Source organism: Pelobates fuscus, chromosome 5 (assembly GCF_036172605.1).
Source record: "Pelobates fuscus isolate aPelFus1 chromosome 5, aPelFus1.pri, whole genome shotgun sequence".
Taxonomy (NCBI): Eukaryota; Metazoa; Chordata; class Amphibia; order Anura; family Pelobatidae; genus Pelobates; species Pelobates fuscus.
The window spans coordinates 133,818,095-133,837,942 of NC_086321.1; the positions used below are offsets into that span (position 1 = coordinate 133,818,095).

Below are 19,848 nucleotides of genomic sequence, written 5' to 3' on the forward strand. Positions count from 1 at the left end.
TGTAATATGGACTTTAGGTCATGTGATCTACATTAATTTCATGTAGATACAGAAGGAAGAGCTACTTATTTAATGTCTATAAATGATTAAGCTCCTATGTTCCATGCATACTATATCACATTATTTGTTAAAGAAAGCTTAATACGTAAGGCATAGAAAACTAATCAGCGAGATTACTTATCCCTGCTGCTAGCAAATTCTTTCAAAATTAAAGTGATGGACAAAATGACTGTTTACCCCATAATTTGCATTTTGCATTTTTTTTTCCAGTTTATATTAATAATAACATACTTTGGCAATTGACATATTTACTTGAAAATTATGTCTGCCTGTAAAATCTGGCAAGGAGCAAGTTCATGAAGAATGTAGACCGTCTGCTCCAAATGGACACTGTGAACGTGATTGCTTTCAATGTGAGACAGCCACATTGGGTTCTTGTCAAATAACTTATTTTATAAAATCCTTTTTTGCACCCTTTGTAGGTATTTTGTATTGTACAGGGTGTATAGGGCAGCCATATTTTATTTAGAATTTTCAATACAAGAATGGTATATATCCTTTCATTACTTGTTGCACGTTGATATCTGACAAATGGAAAAATAACACAGCCCAGTCTTTAGTAAATTTAATGACCTCTCACCATTTATTGTTCTATTAGGGGCAGTACCATAACTGAATATAACAGAACCTGTTCTCTGGCAGAAATATTAAAATGAATGGGCTGATCGGATTGAATAAACAGACACAATTTCATGTTTAGAACATATGCAGATGTGTGATTGTTTTTTTAGTTGATGCAGATTCCCACGCAATTCCCTGAGCTTTGATCTACTACAGCATTGTTGGGATTATTAATCCTCATACGTGATTGTCGGAAATGTATGATAATAGACTTTTCACCGCTAAGCTATTGGTAAATGAAATGTAAACACAGCTTTCATTAACCTTGTCAGTGTTTTAACTTTTAAGATGTATTAATGTAATTTTTACACCTTGTAATTTTGTCTTGTAGTTATAACATTGAATCATTGGCATTTTCCTCCATTACAATCAAAGCAGAATACGCCTTAATCTCAGCGGTAGATTTCTCCTTGCTCTATTATATACATCCACAGCACTGCAGTCCAGTGAACATTTAATGGAACACTATAGTGTTAGGAATACAAATGTGTATTCCTAACACTACAGTTCCTTGGTGGCCATTTAGGTGACCAGCCACCACTTGCAGGGAGAAAAAAAAGGTACTTTAACTTAATTTTCCCCTTCGCAGTTCCAGTGTCCATCTCTGGTCCCACCTCTTCGGGATCGAGATCGATGATCGAGATCGATGATCGCAGCCAATCCAATGCTTTCTCATAGGAGATTATCTGATAAAAATAGCATTTTTACGTTTTAACCCAGCGATGAAAACATTTGTGTACTTGCAGAACGGCACTGTTTTCAGCTTCAGTTAAAAGGGAGCACACATTACCCAGACCACACCACTTCATTAAGAATCCCTTTAAGGATTGTGGTTTGCCATTTGAAAAATAAAATTGCATCTTTTGCATCCAATATTTGGAATGAGTTTTATATCCCCTTAAAGACCAGGGTTTCATAAATCAATTTATATTATAACATGCCTGCCATGGTCACTAAGGGATTTCTTTTGATTCAGAAATTGTCTGGCAAAAATGTACATGCAATTTTAAGTCAATATTGTCACTTCAACATTAACAGATTAAATTATGAATATTTCATTGCAGTGATAAAATCCAGACTGGTCTGCGCCTGCAATTCGTTCAGTACCTGAGATTCTAGCCATAAATTTGAAGTTTCCTTTGAATTCACAATACATTCACACTTTAGTGAAAACCCACGTTTGTAACCCCTTGAATAACATCTGAAACCAGAAAATCTATTTATTTTTAAAGGTCTCTCAGCAGATGTATTCAGATATGGCATGCTAAAAAGAAAAAAAAACAGGATTGCCACAATAGTTTTTGCATAACGTTAGCTTATGGAGGAAGACAAAATTAGTGATCCTGAAAAATAGGCATATGGGCAACTTAACATTATCAAACTCCAACACTGCAGACATTAGGAATATTGGGAAAAGCAAGCCCATACACAATTCTAGAAAAAAATAATGAAAATTGGTAGCTAAATATAATGGGACTCTATATAAATTAAGGAAATACAAAAAAAAAAATCTTGAATTGCAAGGTGGATTAGGAGGCTATATCTCTTTAAGGTGTCACACGGGTGTTGTTCCAATGTGAATGTATTTATTACTACATGAAATTAAAATTATAATACAAACCTAATCCATATATGTGATACACAATAAATAGCTGCTATTATGATAAAAATCGGCCCTTTACAAGCTACCAGATGGTAAGTGTATGCTGCTCCTCACGAGCGCTTTCTGTTCACTCTGGAACCGACTGGAGTCTGTGTGCAGTATGAAAAACCAAGCTCCGGTAAGGTGTTCGTCTGGCCGGACGGATGGAATATCGTGTATTGCAGCTATCCCAATGTTATGATTTTAGGGTTAATTGCTCAATGTAAGCTTGAGCCCTTGCTAAGGGACGATCAAGTTGATCTGTTTAACAAATGGACAGGTTTTCATTTTGGCGGTTATAGCTTATATATGGCTTGAAAATAAATTATCAGCCTGTTTAGAGTAGCAAGTACTATTACACATCATACATTTTTTAAGAACCCTATATCCTGGAGATATATTATTGACTAGGTGTTTCCAATGCAATGATACTACTGTTCACAAGCACACAAGTAGTGATTTTAGTGATCCCAGTTTTTGAGATTTTCCATTGGATTTATCGCCTTCCATTGTGAAGGTTAGAAACATAGAATGTGATGGCAGATAAGAACCATTCGGCCCATCTAGTCTGCTCAATATAGGAAAACCTATGCCCTTGCATTGGCCGGGAATAAAAACCGGGCCTCCCGTGTGGCAGGCGAGAATTCTACCACTGAACCACCAATGCCTCAAGTGTTTAGATTAGGCACTATTTTATTATTGCTGCAGCTTTTTAGACCCCTATGATTCATATCCAGGATAGGGGCCTTAATTGTAACTTTGGCCATAAGTTATGTAATTTCTTGCGTCGGGCGTGTTTGCTTCTTTTTATTATTTTGATATAAGTTTTTGAGCACCGTGTGATAAGGATTAAAGTTATATATAGGCAAGTGGATTGGGAATGTTAGGTAGGCGATTTCTTGGTGGAGAGACTCTGTACCACTAAGACATAGATCTGGGATAGAAGTTGTACTTTGATACAACTCTGGATGGGCAGCCTGATTTATACCTCCTTACTTTTCCTTTCAGGGACAGTGAATTGTATCAGGACACTGTGTAGTGTAGAATGTTTGGTTCATTCCCTTTATTACAGTATTTTTATTACAGTATTGTAGTGTGGCTGAAATCTGTATTGCAGCGTTAATTGGCTACATCACATGTTTCTACTGGAGATTGGAAACCTTGTATGACATCTAAACTCATAGGCAGCCTTGCAGAGAGTTTCAGCATTGCTAGTCTACCAGAGTTTAAGATTACAATATTTATCGAAGTGAGTAATGTAGAGAGTGTACCTTGTTACATTGGAACAATGGGTCACCGTAAAAGGATATAGCCTTCTAATCCAACTAGCAACCTTTTTGTAAATATATACAATGCAGAGGTTCTAGGATATTGCAAGTTATTTTATAAGGGATAAACAGAGTTGTACATTCTGAGCTATATAGGAGACTTTGATAGAGTTTGCTTGTGTAGATGTGGCATAATGACTACATATGAATAAAAAGTCCACTATTTTGTTGCCTCTTCATATGATCAATTAAGGGTACAAGAATTACATAAATGATGTATGTGGCAAATATTTAAAGTCACAGTTCTTGCTGTTACTGTATAGAATCCCTTATGTAACATATTATATAATGCTCCTAAAATGCTGGAATTAATGTGCTTTTAAATCATGCAATCACTTGGATGCTGTATTGTGCCCTGTTGCAGTAATGATTACCCTTTCCATTGAACTCAGTATTTCTGCCGGAGAACACTTTTTCGTTTAAGACTATGTTCTGCTTGATCTCCTTCGGTCTTGGGAATTTCATATCTAATTCATGTTTGTGAAACGTCAAAATTCCACACAGCTCAAGCCGAGTAAGTGTCCATTATATAATAATCAAGAGACACGAGAGTGTGCCTGTATTTAGTAGCAGTGCATGATGTTTCAGTTAGCTTCTCTCTCTCTAAAGGATTGGAGACAACCTGTCTCATTACACAAGGCTCATTAAATGCATTGTGTGTGCAAATGTGTTTTCAGAAGAAAATATTTATTCCACAGATAATAGCTGAAGTTACAGTTCATGATTTTATTGAGTTCTTTGTGCATCTAACATTTTTTTATTCAGTATTTGGAGCAAAGGGTAGCAAGGTCATTTAAAGTAACGTTAAATTGGTTCTGTCATCAGAAATAGTCAATGCATCATCTTATAGCATTTACAAAACTGTCTATACCTTGTATTAATTTTTTTTAATAATTTCCACTTAACCTTATGCACAAAAGTACAGATCATTATGAGAGTGTTCAAGAAACCATTTCCCATTTACTGCCTAGTTGAAAGCTTTGTGCTACCCAGCATATTTCAGACTCAGATTGGCTGCTGATGTCACATGTTCTCTTCAGGCTTGGTTATTTAAAAAAAAAAAAAAAAATTTTTTAGTTAACAGAAAATTGTGATGCTTCTTTTAAAATGGCTACCTTCACACTAAATTACTAATTGATTGGAAAATGGTAACTGTAAAATTACATTAATTTAAAGTGCTACTTTAAGCTTTCATTTTAGCTAAGTAGAGGTTAGTCAGTGCAAAAACTTTATTTTCCCATGAAATAGGACCCAGTTAGGGTCCCCTCTGTCTATCCCATATAAAAAAATAAGTAAAATAGCACACCCCTTTAAAATCCCCAAAATGCTTAGTTACACTTCAAATTGTTAAAATGCGATTTTCCATAGTAATGATTGTATCATCATTGTGATTTGGTGCCGTACCTTATTGCCATTTAGTGAACACAGGTTCCTGTATGTCTGCTAAGCAGACTTTACCAGGTTATCTGGCTGAAATCAGGTAAGGCCAATATGTTGAAGATAACCGTTAGAAAATATATAGAAAGTATTTCATACATCTTTCTCAGCTGATTGGGTTATACATTATTTTCGAGAAATGCACATCTATTTATACAAGGCAATTTACTAAAAGTTTATAAAATACATACACCCCACATGTCTATCTTCAGAAATGCATATTTTCTTTGGAATTAAAATACCGGAACCTACCCTCTAATCCTAAATGAATAGCCATGGGTATAGCCAGATAATGTCGTGGAACTTTAAAAAAAAAAAAAAAATGTAATTCAATTTTTGTAGAAAAATATAATCAATCACATCAGTTGTTTAATATATGTAATGATTAGGATACAGTGCATATGAAATCTGGCTGATACTAAATTTCTCAATAATAAGTGAACAAAGAGACAAAAGACAAGGTGAAACAGTGATGCAGCCATATTTTTGTTACTATAAATAGAACAAAAGAGGGAAGAATATGAATAAACATATTGCTATAACCAGGTGCCCTGTGCAAAAACAAATTCACAACGCCCCCCTAACCCCACCCCTGGTAACAGCCGCTCATCCATGTATCAGATATGTATAAGGAAGTAGTGTTTTGTATAGGGATATTTTATTTAAATTTAAAAAAAATACATTTAGGCTCATGTATGAATGTTAGTGTGTATTTTTGCAGTGTCACATGCACACAGTCCCACAGGCAGACCGCCGCACTCGCGCGCACACACATGCACGCAGGCAGGCAGGCAGCCACACACCGCTACACACACACACACAAACCGTTATATGCAGACAGACACACACACAGTTACAGCCAGACATTCACGCACACAGTTACAGGCAAACAGAAACCATCACACACACACATACCTTTTTTCATTATGCTATAGAAGGCGGAGGAGTGGAGACTTGCAGTTTTTGTCTAACAGTTGGGGAAGCAGGAACTCCTTCCTGCCTCCAGTGTGCAGCATAGCCGGGCAGTGTAGAGGCAGCAATTAGCTCCGCTGCTGATTTAGCCCTGCCTCTGCTGCTGATTTAGCTGCACCCCATATCCATATTTCTTGCTCTGTCTCTTTACCACCTGCCCCTGCATGTGTGAGCTGTATTGGCTGCCCGGCACCCCTGCTGCCATGGTGCCCTATCCGTCCGCACAGCTTGCACACCCCTAAGGCCAGCCCTGGCTATAACAAAGATAATGGTGCATAGAGACATTACCTTATGCAAGACCATTACTCATAGAGGTTGTGTAGGCCCCTGTGTTGTGTTTTAAAAGGAGACCCAGGGTGCCCAAATGGTCAGATATTGGCATAATGTTGACACCATGAGAATTTAGTTTCTTCCATGGTTCTACTGCTTTATACTTTCTCAATCCAATCCATCATGGAAGGAATGTATTGCGTTCTACAGTGGAGTGAAATACGTGCCTTAGCAGCACTTAGTAAATGTGGAAGGAGAGAAGGCTTATATTTTCCTAAGGACAGTGGTTGGAATTGGAATAGAAAATATCTTGGCGTAAATAGTAATCTAGCACCAATAATGGAGGTGGTAAGAGTTGACATTTTTGACCAAAAGCTTCTAATTTTCTCACATTGCCACAAGCGTTACCCATGCCTACCTGACACCTCCAAGAAGTCTCTATATTTGCATGTTAAATACTGAGTGGGAGAGGATCAGTTCTCCTTATCATACCCTTGCCAACTAGGGCAGGGCAGTCTTGTAACAATGCCTAAGGCCATGAGATATGCCATGTGATTGGTTTAAGTGAGGTACCAACAACGTTGTCATGGTCTGATCTCATATCTGTGCCAATATAGGCCTTGGGAAGTGACACACTTAATAATATTGGAAGCAAAACATAAATGATGGAGCTGCAGATCCTAGGAGGTCTGTTAATGTATCTGAGAGTCATGTACAATACTACCTGCAAGGCCTGTGGGAAATATTGGATTATGCAATAAGGGATATTGTACAGAGTACTAGTTAGATAGGTGTGTTTCGGTTTCTGCCATATTCAGATAGTGGATTTTAGAGTTGGATGTGTGATAGGGCACAATGTAGCAACAAGGGCTGTCTGCCATGGAATGGTCTGCAACAGAACGCAGGAAAAGAACCATTCAATGGTCAACCATTGTTTACAGATCCAAAAGTAAAACCTAGTAGACATGCCTGATAAATAATAGTGGTATATTTTAGGAAGGTTTTGGCCTCTATTGTGCCTAGAGCATGTGAGTTTGTACCTTAATCTGGCCTGTTTATCATTCCATACAAATTTGGTGAACATAGTGCACCCCGAGCTGATGAATGGTGTAGATGGGGAGGGTCTGTAGCTGTCACGGTAATATACCCCAACACGCAGGAATAGTTCACAGTCAAGAGACAAGAAACAGTGTTCGTCTTACCGGACCTTAGAATGGCCGGACTAGGACGAGAGAAAGACAGAGTCAGAACAAGCCGAGGTCAAGGGAACTGAGAGACAGCGAAACGTAGAACAAGCCGAGGACTGGTACACAGAGGACAAAACAGCGGATAAGCAAGCAAGGATAAGGAGAGAGCGGAGTCAGGAACAAAGCCAAGGTCAAGCACCAAAAAACCAACTGAACGATACAAGCACTAAAGGGAACTGGACAGAAACCACGATAGGGCAAGGAGCAAGGGGAAACAGGTGAGTATAAAAACCCTAAGGTTCACTTTGATTGGCTCCTGTCATATCCACGCCCCCAAAACGTGGGTGAATGGGGAATGTGGCCTGACAGGGGCCAATGGGAGACTGATTCTAATTTAGTCTCCCACTGTCCCTTTATGAGCGCGCCCGAGACGCGCGGCGCGCTCTTAGTGTCGGGCGGGACATGTGACCGCTTCTCGCGGTCACTGCCCGCCTGACTGATCCCATCGTTGGCTGAGCCGCGCGCGGCTCGTGCAGGAGCAGGGCCGCGCGCGGCGAGAAGGGAGGACCCCGGCCGGCCCCTGGAGAGGGTAAGTACCGCTACAGTACCCCCCCCTGAAGACACGCCCACCGGGCGGGGAGGAGCAGGCCTGGCAGGAAAACGAGCGTGGAAAGAACGCACAAGGCGAGGAGCGTGAACAGCGTCAGCGGAAATCCAACTGCGTTCCTCAGGCCCATAGCCCTTCCAATGTACCAGATATTGGAGGCGACCCCGAAGCAAGCGAGAGTCAATTACAGCCGCCACTTCAAACTCCTCATGGCCCTCCACCGAAACCGGAGGAGGAGGAGGGACATGCCGAGTAAAACGGTTGCACAGGAGGGGTTTTAACAAGGAGGTATGAAACACGTTAGGAATGCGTAGATTTTTTGGAAGATCCAATGCATACGAGACAGGATTAACCACATGCAAGATACGAAAAGGACCAATAAAACGAGGGGCCAACTTCATAGAAGGCACACGAAGACGAATATTGCGGGTAGAAAGCCAAACCCGGTCTCCCACCGCATAGGATGGAGCCGCCCTGCGATGCTTGTCAGCGTGAACCTTCTGGCGAGCAGCTGAGGCCACCAAAGAACACTGAACCTGCTCCCAAGTATTACGTAGACTAGCCAAATGTTCGTCCAGAGCTGGCATGCCCTGTAAGGAGAATGCAGCTGGAAGAACCACGGGATGCCGGCCATACACAACGTAAAAAGGGCTGTTACCGGAGGATTCATGAGCAGCATTATTACGAGCAAACTCAGCCCAAGGAAGCAGGTCAGCCCAATTGTTCTGATGGTGGGACACGAAACAGCGAAGATACTGCTCCAGAGATTGGTTGGCACGTTCAGCAGCTCCATTAGACTGGGGGTGGTAGGCTGAAGAAAACGAGAGGGAGATACCCATCTCTGCACAAAACGCTCTCCAGAATCTGGAAATAAACTGGCTACCCCTATCGGACACGATCGAAGTGGGAATACCATGCAACCGAAACACCTGCTCGGCAAAGATAGAGGCAAGTTCCTTGGATGATGGCAATTTGACAAGAGACACAAAATGAGCCATCTTAGAAAAACGATCCACAATCATCAGGATGACAGTTTTACCATTAGAGGGAGGTAATTCAACAATAAAATCCATGGATATATTGGACCATGGCCTCTCGGGTATGGGCAACGGATGCAACAACCCACAGGGAACTCTGTGGGAGGACTTCATACTGGCACAAGTGCTACAGGCATTAACGTAATCGGTGACGTCCTTGCGCAAGGACGCCCACCAGAAATATCTAGAAACTGCTGAGACTGTCTTAGAAATACCAGGGTGTCCAGCAGTTCTAGTGTCATGATACAATGACAAGATGTCTCGTCTCTCTGGTAAATCAACGAATAGCTTATCAGCAGGCCTCTCCTCAGGAGCCAAGTTTTGTTTAGCCTGAATAGTCTGTAAGAGAGAAGACGAAATAGAAAGAACAGTAGTCGCTATTATTCTGTCAGGCGGAATGACAGGGGTAACATCGACCTCGAGTTTGTCAGTAGTCTCGAATTGTCTGGACAGAGCGTCAGCTTTAGTATTACGATCACCCGGTCTGTAAGTGATTATGTAATTAAAACGAGACAAAAACAGAGACCACCTGGCCTGCCTAGAAGACAATCTTTTTGCTTCACTAAGGTATGAGAGGTTTTTGTGATCCGTTAAAATGAGGATAGGATCCCTGGTACCCTCTAGCAGATGTCTCCATTCCTTGAGCGCCAAAATGATAGCAAGGAGTTCACGATTGCCTACATCATAATTCCTCTCTGCTTTGGACATCTGTCTGGAAAAGAAGCCACAAGGGTGTAACGGCTTTTCAGGTGAATCTCTTTGAGACAAGATAGCACCTACCCCTATCTCAGAAGCATCAACCTCAAGAATAAAGGGCAGTGAAGGGACAGGATGCTGTAAAACAGGAGCAGAGGCAAATGTAGCTTTCAAGAATTCAAAGGCCTCGAGTGCTTCTGGTTTCCAGACATGAGTATTACCATCCTTCTTGGTCATTCTGGTTATAGGCGCTACAATGGCAGAAAACCCTTTAATAAAACGCCTATAATAATTAGAGAACCCCAGAAAACGCTGAATGGCTTTCAAACCCTGGGGCAGAGGCCACTCCATAATGGCAGACAGTTTCTTGGGATCCATACGAAAACCCTTGGCAGAGATTATATAACCCAAGAATTGGACTTCAGATTGATCAAATGAACATTTTTCGAGTTTGCAATAGAGACCGTTAACCAGAAGAGTTCTCAACACTAATTTAACATGCATGTGATGAGTCTGTAAATCATTAGAATAAATTAATATGTCGTCCAAGTATACTATAACGAATGTATGTATAAATTGACGTAGGACATCATTAATAAATTCTTGAAAAACTGCTGGGGCGTTACAAAGACCAAAGGGCATCACTGTGTACTCGTAGTGGCCACTCCTGGTATTGAAAGCAGTCTTCCACTCGTGATCCTTTTTGATACGTATGAGGTTGTAAGCACCCCTAAGGTCCAATTTAGTAAAAACTGTGGCCTGTTTAAGCCTATCAAAAAGTTCTGTGATCAAAGGTATGGGGTACGCATTTTTGACGGTGATTTTGTTAAGGCCCCTATAGTCAATACAAGGCCTTAATTCGCCATCTTTCTTAGACACAAAGAAGAACCCAGCCCCTGCCGGGGAAGAGGATCTTCTTATAAATCCCTTCTCTAGAGATTCCTTGATATATTCCTCCATAACCAGGTTCTCCTGAGGAGATAAAGGATATATTCTCCCTTTGGGAGGCATCGTACCAGGTAATAAATTAATTGCACAATCGTAAGGCCTGTGAGGTGGCAATCTTTCAGCCTCCCTTTTATCAAAAACAGATTTAAGAGAAAGGTACTGAGAGGGTATGACCGTAGGCACGGGGGGAATATGAGTAGAATTCAAAGGGGTGACTTTAACAACACAAGACTCTTGGCAAGAATCACTCCAAGAAACTATTTGTCCTGACTCCCAATCAATAGTGGGATTATGAGTACGTAACCAAGGATACCCTAACACGAGGTGAGAGGAAGGAGAAGTAATGATCTGAAACCGAATGGTCTCAGAGTGTAACACCCCTGTAGACATATGTAGGGGAACAGTCTCATGTGTGATAATAGGAGAGCATAATGGTCTACCATCTATGGCCTCAACGGCCAAGGGTGTCTCCTTCTCTCTGGTGGGTATGTTATTCTCCTTGACAAAACTGGAATCAATAAAGTTTTCGGCCGCTCCGGAATCAACCAGTGCTAGTATATTCCCTGCTATGCAGTTACTATCAAGGTGCAGGGAAACAGGAAGAAGTAGCTTATTAAGAGGCAAATCTGAGGACTGTGATGTCACACCCAAGGCCAGTCCTCTATACGGCCTTAGGTGCGAAAGTTTCCCGGACGCACGGGACATTCTTGTCTCATATGACCCCTCCTACCACAATAAAGACAAAGTCCCTCCTTTCTCCTATAAAGCTTTTCAGCGTCGGTAAGTTTAGCAACCCCTAACTGCATAGGTTCCTCCTCAGAACCTTTAGATCCTTCGGGAGTCTCAGCTCTAGGGGAGTTAAGGGGAACAAAATGTCTATTTCTGGACCTGGTATATAACCTGTCACGGATCCTGTTATCTATATCGATAAGATAGTCAATCAGGTCCTCCAGCGGTACAGGGAGGTCCTTAGCTGCTACCTCATCTAAGATAGTATCAGACAGACCCTCCATAAAGGCAGTAGTAAGGCCATTATTAGTCCAATCTACCTGTGAGGCAAGGGTCCGGAACTGAATAGCATAATCGGCTACAGATTTAGATCCTTGCTTTATTCTCATTAATGCCCTGGCGGCATTTTTTGACCTTTTAGTCGTGTCAAATGTTCTACGGAACGCTGTGAGGAAGCTATTAAAGTCGTGTACCATAGGCCCATTAGCCTCCCAAATCGGATTTGCCCATTCTAGCGCCTTATCCGTAAGCTGGTGCATAAGAAAACCCACCTTAGATCTGTCTGTGGGAAATGAACGTGGGTACATTTCGAAGTGGAATTCTACTTGATTAAGGAATCCCCTACATGTCTTAGCGTCCCCTCCATACCTAGGTGGCGGGGTTAGATGTGCAGAGGCATTAGACATATTAGCAGTGTCCGGTATAGGGTTTACAGGAGGCGTAGGTACAGGTACCGGAACAGATCTGGATAACAGTGTCTGGATGGCTTGGGCCATTTGATCCATACGGTGATCCTGTTCTGCGAATCTAGCCTCATGAGTGACCATCTGTTGACCTAAACCTGCGGGGTCCATGGCCCTATCGTAATGTCACGGTAATATACCCCAACACGCAGGAATAGTTCACAGTCAAGAGACAAGAAACAGTGTTCGTCTTACCGGACCTTAGAATGGCCGGACTAGGACGAGAGAAAGACAGAGTCAGAACAAGCCGAGGTCAAGGGAACTGAGAGACAGCGAAACGTAGAACAAGCCGAGGACTGGTACACAGAGGACAAAACAGCGGATAAGCAAGCAAGGATAAGGAGAGAGCGGAGTCAGGAACAAAGCCAAGGTCAAGCACCAAAAAACCAACTGAACGATACAAGCACTAAAGGGAACTGGACAGAAACCACGATAGGGCAAGGAGCAAGGGGAAACAGGTGAGTATAAAAACCCTAAGGTTCACTTTGATTGGCTCCTGTCATATCCACGCCCCCAAAACGTGGGTGAATGGGGAATGTGGCCTGACAGGGGCCAATGGGAGACTGATTCTAATTTAGTCTCCCACTGTCCCTTTAAGAGCGCGCCCGAGACGCGCGGCGCGCTCTTAGTGTCGGGCGGGACATGTGACCGCTTCTCGCGGTCACTGCCCGCCTGACTGATCCCATCGTTGGCTGAGCCGCGCGCGGCTCGTGCAGGAGCAGGGCCGCGCGCGGCGAGAAGGGAGGACCCCGGCCGGCCCCTGGAGAGGGTAAGTACCGCTACAGTAGCATATATAGGAAAAAAGTAAGTAGTTCCATCTAAAATTTGAATATGACCTAACAAATCACTCCATTTGCATAGGTTTTGTTGAATAGAGGTTAATAGTGGAGGGAAATTTAAGTTATAGAATAAAGAGAGGATGCGATCCTAGCCCCTAAATACATCACAGATTTGACCTGCCTACTTAAAGGGATAATCAGATGTAGGGTGTCCGCCTCCCATTATAGTGTATGCAAGCTAAGAATTTCACTTTAATAAAAGTTAACTTTAAAACCCAGTAGAGGGCTATAAGGCTGAATCTCCTGCAGTAACCCATAATGTGAAGCCATTGTTAATTAAAGGTCGTCGGCAAATGCTATCCTGTGTCTCCTACAGGGATGCCTTGCCCAGTGTAGGGAGCAAAGTGATAGATGCTTTCGAGGATAAAGAGAGGGATTGAGGGTTTGAAGAGAAATGCCCTAAGAAAATTGGGCCTCAGATCCCGTTTTCCTCAGAACAGTTTATCATATTTGTATTATTTGGGTGCAGTTAACGCAACTTCATTAGGGCTTTAACCCAATAGAGTTGCGTTTACTGCAGCCACAAATTTGTTTAATGAGATTGGCTATTCCAAGCTAGCCTTAACATTTGGAGGCAGTGTTGAGATAGATATGCCCTAATGTCTGCTGGTGGGGTGTGTCTCACATACATTGTACAGGCATTAATGTAGAAAGCTTTAACGACCCATCATCAGATTTATTTTTTTCTATGTAAGTGGACTGATGACAAGCTCTTAAGGCTCTTGCAAGCAGGTGGCAACTTTTATGAGCTTGCATATAGTGGGTAGATTTATTGAGGAGGAGTGACTTCTTGGCGTTAAGAAGTGATGGAGCTTTTAAGATCATACATTTAACTATTTAAGAAAGATAAATATATGTTAAAGGATTTGCTTACCAAAATTGTACTAATAGACTCCCTAGTGATATTATATAATTATATGTGGTGACATCAAAACATACACCTCGCCTCAAATTCTAGGTAGGAACTTTGCTCCAAAAGAAACACACACGATTATTGCTTGCTTTACAGAATACTTTGACTTCTTTTTGCATTTAAAATAAATTGTCCTATATAAATATACAGTATAGAGAGGATTCGTGTGCAAACTATATTCTCAAATGAGAATTTACTAAGCCAAGATTTGTTTCTATGGAGTGGAAACATACAAAAAACAAAGTTTTACAATACAATGAAATGTATAAAAATAGAATGGTGTAATAAACCCACAAACTTCTCTTGTATTGATCCATAAATCACATGCTGACCAAGATACATTTAAGAGGTCTCTTTCACCTGCACTCATCCAGCATTTGTGATAGTAAATAGACCTCTTCACGTTAAGACAGCACTCAAAGGAAAGCAAATAAAATATAATAAAGAAGTAGGATTTTAAAATAATCATGTAGCAGATTGAAGGTCTCAACACTTTTTAGTTTTATTTGTAGATTTGCAATTTAAAATGCTTTCTACAAGCTTGGATATTTTCCAGGCTAGAAGAGGTTTCATATTTTTTTTATCCAGCTAGTAGAATTTGCATAATTTAATTAATCTGAAAGTATTAAAAATGTATCATACAAAGGGAAGAGTTGAATTGCTAATTAACTTCAGTTGTGCTTTCTTAATATAATTTAACAGATATGTAAGAAACTGTGAAGAGTCTGCTAATGTAATCTATGTAACTGTTAACAGTTTTAATTTAGTAGTTTAATAAAATGTACACAAGGCAGATAGTTGATAATGCTTTGTTAATGTTCATTGGGCTTAAATATTATGATGATGTTTAATAGATTTTCACCTACTAAATAAGCCTAGAGGTTGATTTGATTTGTATATCTCCGTAAGATTTAGCTGCAGTTCTTGAAGATACCCAGCACTGAACTGCGCAAAATGTATTGTCTAATAAATGATTTCATGAGGTTTTGGATCAGTATATATTATTAACCTCACCTATTTTACATGTGACAATTACATTTGTCTTCTATTTGACTTTCAAAATTATTTTGGATAGGTAAATCTGACCCCACAGAAGAATACACCTGATGTGTACTTATAGACTATATTAGTGTACAAAAGTGGACCATTAAATATAAGGTCTGACATTTGGGGGAAAAAAGTTTCCGTCATTAAAGGAGATGAAAGACTAAATAGAAATTGGTTTGGTAAATCAGACCACGTAATTTAGAAAGGGTTTTTATTTCGGTCTTCTCTGTCCCATCTTTACGTAATGCACATACTAAAGATTCATAGCTGGGCTCTGACTGCATGTCTGAGCCTAGAGTCAGAGACACACATTCTTGTGTTCTACCACTCTTACAGAAATCTGGAAGCGAGACAGACCCTGAGAGCGAATTGAAGCATGGGAGAAAACGGCTGAAAGAAAACTGAACACAAATGAATGAGGCAAAGAACATGCAGCAGCATTAACAAGTGTTAAAGTTGTGAAGAGCAACAAGAGCTATATAGTAGTCAGATCTAGTCCTAAGGTCAGAGTAGGCAGCAAAATAGCAACTTCTAAAAACTGGTAAACATTCACAAGAAGCGGAATCTGAAAGCAATACATGTTTTCATCAAAGAGGCAGCATCCAATGAACTTCAGTGACAGGGGCATTGGTTTGGGGCACTGTTTGGAGCTCTACAGACAAATGAAATTGGCGAGCAAATTATACTGTGTGCACTGACCCACGAGATTGATGATTGAATCACTGTGCAAGTCCACTGCACCAATGTGGCAGATGTACATTCGCAAACCGAGAGGTGGTATGCTGGCCTCAGGATGGCAGATACGTGAGCCTGGAATGGAGAGTGCAAGAGCTCAAACACACATCTAGTGCACTTGTATCCTAAATAAAGAGCATGGCAATTGCAAAATGTAGTTAAAAGATGTATGATAATAAAAACCTTCTAAAGCTGTTGCTGAAGATAAGAACAGTAGCATTGGAACATGCGCGTGGTAAATAGATTTGGTTGGGTTAGCCCAGCAGGAAAGCTCAGTAGAGGCACGCGGCTGTTTGTGGTACAATTAGCAATTCCATAATTTTCTTCTTTTGCTGAAATGCCTGTAATGAGAATCCATAAACCATGAATGTAAGCAAGAGACTCAACTGATAATTAAAACTCAATGTATAGTAATTGAAGCACAATGTAAGAAAAACATCTGTTGCAATCTTATGTGATACAATTGTCCCACGTTACCTCAATTCCCTACTCACCAAGGTTCACCTGCAGCTTCAGTTGCTACTAGTATTTCTTGACAATGATTGCCATTGGTTTAATAATACTAATATGGAAACATAAATGTAATGTATGCATATAGTAAAAGGGTTACTTCAAGAACCATGACTTTGAATGTTTTGAAGTGGTCATGGTGTCTGGAGTCTGTTTGTCAAGTGTTTTAGTATGAAATTCTGCACATACGGAGTTTAAACTCTCTGCTGCCGGAGGTGTAACTCCACCTCTGGCAGCGTAATCGTAGTGTCATCAGCCAGTTTTGGGACATCTAATGTAAATTCTGTGAAAATGTCATTGCACAGCATACCAGTCATTGGTGAGATGATGTTGGCATTTTCCATCAATATAAAATAGCCAGTCTGTAATGCTCTATATACTTCTCAATGCTCCAAGCTCAAATCTGCTGCTCTTGCACTTCTGAGTTTTCACAACTGTCCAATGCCCAGGGATTTTGTGACTCTGCACAAAACCCAACTCAATACTTAACTCTTCCAATTCCAAAACAGGCTAGTCTATTAAAATATTTGGTTTGCTTACAAACAGGACAAGGATTTTAGCTGTCTTATGCAATAAAAAATATTTGCTGCCCCCTCCCCCCCCGTAGTGACATCACAATGTCCTATCCATATAATCCATGACATCACAAATGTCCAATCCCTGAGGGACTGCTTCTACTGCAGTCTGATCATCTGGTCAGTATTAACACTCTTTGCTGGTTCTGCCTGGGCAGCTCATTTTCCCAGACTCCAGTAAAGTCACCATTCATTTTATTAGGGTTTGCACCAAGAAAGTCTTCCCCTATGTTTTTTTATTATTGTTATGTAATGTGAATATTTTTTAAAATGTTGTGTAGGGTGGCTGAAAGTATTGTAGCTATGTGTGAAGTATATGTTGTGGCTTTCTTTTTGTGGCTGTGCGTGATGTATAAGGCGGTGTAATGTGTTTATAGCTGTCAGTGTTTGCGTGTGGGTAGCTGTGAGTGGTATGTGTGGCAGTGTGAGAAACTGTGAGTGATATGTTTGGGCCGCTGTGAGTGTTATGTGTGTGAAATTTATGTAGGAAGAAGTGGAATTTCCATTTAGTACAAGATGGGAAGAGCGATTTAAGTTGGCTCCCACTCTGCCCAAAGCGGGAGTTTAGGTGCTGTTGTGAGGGTTTAAAGGCAACAGTCAGGGTCAGGGGCTGTAGTTATTGTTAGCAGTAGTGGGGGTAAAGGGCTGAAGTGAGGGGTTAGGGGCTAAATTGGTAGGTTAGGACCTGCAGTGGGGGATAAGGGTCAGTAATGAGGCATTTGTAGGGGATTAGGGGCAGTAGGGGTTGTTGGGGGCATTATTGGGGGTGGTTAGGGGCATTAGTAGGGGGTTTAGTGGTAGTAGTGGGTGGTAGGGGGAAATGGTAGGGAGCTAGGGGCAGATGGGGGGTTAGAAAGGGGCTAAAGGGGAATGGTAAAAATATATACATATACATTAAAAAAAAAGTTTCTTCCCCCTTTTGTGCCGCGTGAAGAGGCGCCTACTTTGCCTGGAGGTGGCGCCAGCCCTGCTTACAAAGAGAAAGAAGAGATACTTTTCCGTGTCCTGATGAAGTGCTGGAGATTTACAAAACTAGACATTGGCCAATTATGAAAGGGACATAGCCAGAAGTGCCGGTGCAGCAGGTTTGAGCTTGGAGCATTACATAGAGCAATATACACTATTGTGGAGTCTCTAATTTGATTTGTGGAATGCTTTCATAGTGTGAGTGGGCATAGAACCCACTAGCAAGCACGATATAGTATCAGATTTTATTTTTTTTACAGTAAATAACTAAAACAAATCCAAACACCCTTACTACTAAGAGAAATTGAAAAACTTAACTGGATTCTGCTGGGTACAATTTGCCTCCTCCTATGTTATCTTGAAGCTCCTGCAAGGAACTTCCACTGGCTCTCCTGAGCTAAGCCTTGCTGTTCAGGTCCATCTCATTGGCTGGAAGGTGTTACAACCCCCTGTTTTAGTCTCATTTGATAACTTAATCGAATCCTGCCTGGTGCCGGTGCCGCATCCATTCTTCTCCTGCAGGATAAGCAATGTTGCTCTTTACAGTAAAGCAAGACTGTATTTACTAGTGAGCGAATCAGCTGAATACTATCAGCCAAAAGCTGTTGTTCTACAGTGGCCATTCTTTTCTCTACAGAGACAGCCAGCTTGTCCTGTTGAAGACCAGATATGGCTGTTGCAGCACCAGTAAGACTCAGTAAATTGTTAGCTGTGCTAAAACCGTTTAACATATTACTGTGTTACAATGCAACGGCACACCCGGCTCAGGTGGACTATAGTAGTTATGGTGCTTGAAGTGTTCTTATTATAGTAATAATATAACTTGACACTATCACAGATTTGTGTTTAAAAACATATTTGTATATCAGGCACAGATTGCTCCTAGTCTGAGGATAAAGTGGCATGTCATGTATGAAATGCATGCCACTTTATTACATTAGTACCACCATTTGGCCATATTGTGTAAAGCCCATCACTACTTCACAGTACCCCAATATCGGTAGATACTACACTAAATCCAAATATGGGAGACAAATAAACCGTGCTGAATATACTTAAGTGTATTAAATCTATTGTAAGAGCATTGTGAGTATACAAAATTAATGTGATAAAAGCAATTAAAAACCGTGTCAAAACTAAACCATTAAAGTTTTAGTGCTTGGATGAATATACTCACAATGCAAATCAATATGTGCTAAATGAAGATTATAATAAAAGTAACATTTCTATCAAACTCTGTGTGTCTGTGTGGATAATTGTGTAATTATTTATGTTACCACTGGGTGTGATAGTGTGTTTGTGTATGTGACTGTGAGCATCCATGTTTGTGAGTGCATATATGATTGCATATTTATCTATGCATGCATGTATGTTGGAAGCAAAAAAGGGTAAGGTTAAGACACAGATAAGAGGTAAAGGTGGTTAACATAGAAACATAGAAACATAGAAACATAGAATGTGACGGCAGATTAGAACCATTCGGCCCATCTAGTCTGCCCAGTTTTCTAAATACTTTCATTAGTCCCTGGCCTTATCTTATAGTTAGGATAGCCTTATGCCTATCCCACGCATGCTTAAACTCCTTTACTGTGTTAACCTCTACCACTTTAGCAGGAAGGCTATTCCATGCATCCACTACCCTCTCAGTAAAGTAATACTTCCTGATATTGTTTTTAAACCTTTGTCCCTCTAATTTAAGACTATGTTCTCTTGTTGTGGTAGTTTTTCTTCTTTTAAATATAGTCTCCTCCTTTACTGTGTTGATTCCCTTTATGTATTTAAATGTTTCTATCATATCCCCACTGTCTTGTCTTTCCTCCAAGCTATACATGTTAAGATCCTTTAACCTTTCCTGGTAAGTTTTATCCTACAATCCTTGAACCAGTCTAGTAGCCCTTCTTTGAACTCTCTCTAAGGTATCAATATCCTTCTGAAGATAGGGTCTCCAGTACTGTGTACAGTACTCCAAGTGAGGTCTCACCAGTG

The 19,848-nt window shown here is 40.8% G+C and overlaps 1 protein-coding gene across 1 annotated transcript in view; it reads left to right on the forward strand.

The window, feature by feature from the left end:
* Positions 1-19,848, forward strand: part of TMEM132B (transmembrane protein 132B) — a 604,598-nt gene that overhangs the window by 279,797 nt on the left and 304,953 nt on the right. The gene's annotated exons all lie outside the window — the stretch shown is intronic.